The sequence below is a fragment of the Phocoena phocoena genome, chromosome 3 (genome assembly GCF_963924675.1).
Source record: "Phocoena phocoena chromosome 3, mPhoPho1.1, whole genome shotgun sequence".
NCBI lineage: Eukaryota > Metazoa > Chordata > Mammalia > Artiodactyla > Phocoenidae > Phocoena > Phocoena phocoena.
Window position 1 is genome coordinate 170,598,509 of NC_089221.1, and position 5,214 is coordinate 170,603,722.

A 5,214-nucleotide genomic window follows, 5' to 3' on the forward strand; every position below is an offset into this window, starting at 1 on the left:
TAAATTAATTAATTAAAAAAAATTAAGACAAATTGGAATGATGCATGATTGTGTCTACTGGGACTTCCTGGCAGTCCAGTGGTTGGGACTCTGTGCTTCCACTGCAGGGGGCGCAGTTTCAATGCCTGGTCAGGGAACTAAGATCCTGCATGTCTCACAGTGTGGCCTAAAAAATAAATAAATAAATAAATAAATGATGGCGTCCACAAGCCAAGAACACCAGGGATTGCTGTAGCCACTGGAAGTTTGTAGAGCACGTGGATCTGATTCTTCTTCAGAACCCTCATGAGGAACCAACCCTAATAACGCCTGATTTCCAATTTCTAGTATCCAGAACTGAAAGAGGATACATTTGTTTCTTTAAGCCACCAACTTTGTGGCAATCTGTTAGGGCAGCCCTGGCACAGTAATACTTAAAGAATTATTATCTCCTAGATGTTATCCTCATAAAGAACTGGAAATAATGTGATAGGGATCTACTTTAAGAATAAGGCACTAATAAAGCCAACAGTATATCCAAGACCTCTGTAAATATTTTCCAATGCTATGCAGTTTGTGGTGCACAATACATGTAAACTGCATGCAGGCCTTCCATCATTGGAACTGGCATGGAGTTTCCTTCCTTCCTGAGTTTCCAGGTGTTTTCTTTAAGGATAGGGGAGTATAGAAGGCTTTCTCACACTGCTGACATTCAGAGTTTCTCCCCAGTGTGAATTCTCACGTCTTTGTAAGGATAAAAGCCTACTGAAGGCTTTACCACATTCCTTACATTCATACGGTTTCTCTCTACTGTGAGTTCTCAAATGTCCTCGAAAAGATGATGACCAATTGAAAGCTTTCCCACATTGCTTACACACATAGGGTTTTACTCCAGTGTGAATTCGCACATGTGTTCTAAAGTACGAAGGACTACTGAAGGCTTTCCCACATTTGTTACACGCATAAGGTTTCTCTCCAGTGTGAGTTCGCAAATGTCCCTTAAAGGATGAAGGAGAACTGAAAGATTTTCCACACTGTTTACATTCATAAGGCTTTTCTCCAGAGTGTGTCCTCATGTGAATCCTAAGGTCTGAGGGCCAGCTGTAGGCTTTCCCACATTCCACACATCTATAGGTTTTCTCTCCAGTGTGCATCCTTGCATGTATGATCAGGTAAAAAGAATGAAGGAAGGCTTTTCCACATTCCTTACATTCATAGGCTTTTTCTGCACTGTGAACCTTCACATGTTATCTAAGAGAAGAGGGAGAAGAGAAGGATTTCTCACATTCTTTACAAGCATAGGGTTTCTCAACAGTATGAGTTTCTCTGTGTGTCCAAAGGTTTGAGGGAGATCTGAAGGTTTTCCCACATTTTTCACATTCATAAGGCTTCTCTCCAGTGTGAGTTCTTATATGGACTCTAAGTTTGGAGAAATATATAAAGGCTTTTCCACATTCTTTACATGCGTAGGGTTTCTCTTCAGTGTGAGCTCTTATGTGTGCCCCAAAGGATGAGTAAGAAATAAAAGTTCTCCCACATTCCTTACACTGATAGGGTTTTTGTCCATGTTGAGATGATGCTATGGGACTCTTGAGGGATGAAGAATCCATGATGGGTTTTTCAAACTTATTGTATTCATAGGATTTTACTCCAGTAGAAAGTCTCTTATTTACAATAAGATTGGAAATCTGGTTGGTTTCTCCACATTGATTACTTTCATTATTTTCTGAGGGTATCTCCACCACACGCCATCTGTTAAAAATAGGAATCATATTACTAATGATTTGTTAACAATTCATTATGGTTTTTAATGATTCATTATGTTAACAATTCATTATGGTTTTTAATGATTAATATGATTACACTTTTACCATTTTCAGTGAATGTGTATGTTTCTTGCCTTGTTAGAATTGTTTCAAAGTGATATAAGCTGAGTGCTCTGACAGAGGGCTCAACCTGAGGTACCATTTTCACTGTTTTTTATATATGGGATTTTGTTTCCTGACAATTGTTTACAACTGAACTACGTCTCAGTCAGCCAACATCTGTGTCATGTTTATAAAATTGTCTTGTGAAAATTCTCTGTGAACACTTAAGATCTGACATATATCTACACACTTATTAATATCATGACACTCTCTCCTGAGACCTACTTTTTCTAACGTATGTGTCACTCACCTCAAATGTGTTCCCTGGTTCTTGTGCTGATCTTCAATGCTATGGCATTTCCAGTTTTCTCCTAAAATGGAGAACCAGGAATCATTTCTTCTGAAACTTAACTATATTCTGTTCATTTCATACTTCCCCAAACATTCACTGTAGAGGACTTAACCCATTGATTTTAATTTGAGTGCCATAACATGAAAAATAGTAACAAGTTTACTTTCTTTGGAATGAACTCGTGGGATTAAGGCAAGAAAATAAGTAGGAAACATGTACATTTCTTTCCAAGAGCAGCCCAAGAGATAAATTTTATAAGGAAAAATGCACTTTTGAGTAAAAAAAGAATTGGAGGAGTTCTGGCTACTTGAGGACTTTGACAATAATAAGGACAAGAAGACAAAATGGTGGGCAATTTACTGGAAATACTTCCATGAAGACTGAGACTTCTGGTGACATAAATGCCCTATTGTCAGGAAGCAACATAGGACGGAATTGGACAAAATGCATATGCCCAAATATAAGCTTTCAAAGAGGAAATATGGAAGGTCTTTCAATGTGGGCAAGGCCATTCATGAGGATGGATGAAAAGTCAAAAAAAGGGAAGCTAACATATCTGCAAAATTCAACTTCCACAGAAAGAAGGGTAATTTCTTTTTCTAATTAATATTTCCAAATGTAATGTTCCCCAGCAAGGGCTGTTCCTCTTAAGGAACAGTTATAACCCTTACAGAGGCTAAAAACATTTAATGAGAAAGTAGTAGGTTTCATACATACATGAGAAAGCTGTTAGACTATATGCTCCATAGTAATGTGACCATGTCTGTCTTACTTAGCAATAAATTCCCACTGTTCAGCCCAAGTTCTAGAGCAAGCTCAATAGCTTGGGGATACCTGTCCTCTAGAGAGTCAGTAAAGGAATGATGTCATCCTTACCCACTGAGGCCAGGTTCCTGAAGGTCTCCAGCATCACATCTCTGTAGAGGTTCCTCTGAGCCGGATCCAACAAAGCCCACTCCTCTGGGGTGAAGTCCACAGCTACATCCTCAAAGACCACTGACTCCTAAAACATCCAACAAATTCTGGTTTAACAAGGTACCACTCTCCACCTGTGTGTGCAGAAAGAAGAGGGAGGCTGACAGCATTGGGGAACCAGGACTCAATTCACAGCAAGTTTGTCCATGGTTCTGTGGTCTCCCATCAACTCTAGGGTTCTGTCATCATCTCTTCCCCTCTCTTCGGCGCTGACTTCCTCTGAGATGCCAGCCTGCCTCATAGATTTAACACCCATCTCTCTAGTTTGACTCTGGCTCCTCCCACTCTTCCCCTCCATCTGAAGGGTCCAGAACAGTCCACAATACATTGGAGATATGGAAGAAATACTGTACAAATAAAACAATTATTTTATCTTTAAAAACATCAGTTCCTTGTAATGAAAATGATTTCATCTCCTTCTTCATCATCCAATACAGGCCAAAGCACGATATGAAACCAAGTCAGACCTGGATGAGGTTTTAATGAATTAAAACACAGTGAGGGTCCAGGGGCATTTCTTGCTTGCCCCCTCACCAACAATTTGATTCTCAAGAGGCCTGATTATGCCCAACCTTCAACCCAGGCCCTGAGATGGATATAGTTCCTTGGAAAATTCCAATCCATCATAAACTGTCAGGTCCACCTTTATGCGAAGCATTAATATTTACTCATCTGTCTCCTGTTCTTTTATAAAACAGCACCTTTTCCTTTCTCTCCATGCTCTCCAGGAGGCAGTCAGTGTATTGACAAGTTGAAGCCCAGCCAAGAGAAGGGAAGCCTAAGACTTCAGACCTCACGACAGTGCCTGCATTCAGGGGCCTGAGTGCTGATAATTATGAGTGATGTCAAAATTATGGGTGGTGGCTCTTCCTCAACTGTTGTCACTGATGTCACAAGACACCAGAACAGCCTTGCCTTCCCCAGAAAAGAGTGCCCTGGTCCTTCCTGCCTGTGAAGAGGCAGTTCTGAGCCCACTGTGGAAATGAATTAATTGAAGTCCAGAGGGTTTGGCTGTGAATCTGCCCAGATCATAAAAGGTATAAAGGGATCAGGTGGCACCTTCCTCCCGAAGGACATCTGCTCCCACTGAAAAGCCAGAGGCACTGACTTATACACCAGCCTCCTAGGGGCACTACACACAGCAGTCATTTCTGCACCCCGTGGCATGCAGACAGGCATAACTGCCCAACCCCTGAGCATGGAATCTGATGGCTCGCAGGGTCCCCCAACAGCCTGGCTTTTGAGGAAGTGCATCACTCCATCAGCTTCCACACGCAGAGGTGTGAACACAGGCTGCCACACTCCAATGCAGGGGATACGATTTACCTGTTCAATAAACAGCAGCAGAACGAGAATGCTTCAGAATGGGAACACTCTCTCATGAGGCTGGTAAGTCAAGTCAGCTGCTTTGGGCATCCCTAATTACTAATTACCAAGGTACTCTGGTATCTAGCACTGTCTCAAGACAAACTCTTATCCACAGATAAAATTCAACTAACTCTTCCACCACTGTGTATCAGGTGACATTTAAAAGCCATCAGAACCTGTAACAGTCTCACAACAGCATTGATAAGAAAATGTGCTATTTGAGCATCCATGATGTGTGAAATATTTTGCACACCTGAGTTCATTTATGTCTCATAATAAATCTCACAGTAGATATCATTACAATCAGTATGTAGCAGAGGAAACTCAAAAGGACAGAATCAATTAATAATATGCTCAATGTTACCCAATTAGAACCTTGTATGTAGGTCTGACTGCTTTAAAAGCCTAAATGTCTAGCAGCTGCATTTCTGTACATACGTGTTACAGGATGATTATGCCCATTATTCCTCAAAATGTGTACAATGACCTAGAGCAGAGATCAGCAGACTTTGTCTGCAAATGTCAGAGAGTACATTGTTAGGCTTTTCTAGCCACGTGGTCTCTGTTACAACTGCTCAGGTATGCCTCTGTCACACAGAAGTAGCCAGAGACAACACGTCAAAGAATGGATGTGGTGGTGTGCCAATAAAACTTTATGCAAGTAGGTGGCAG

The 5,214-nt window shown here is 41.1% G+C and overlaps 1 pseudogene; it reads right to left on the minus strand.

Moving 5' to 3' along the window:
- Positions 1-594: 594 nt before the first annotated feature.
- Positions 595-1,751, minus strand: LOC136120447 (zinc finger protein 791-like; annotated as a pseudogene).
- Between the last annotated feature and the right edge of the window lie 3,463 nt (positions 1,752-5,214).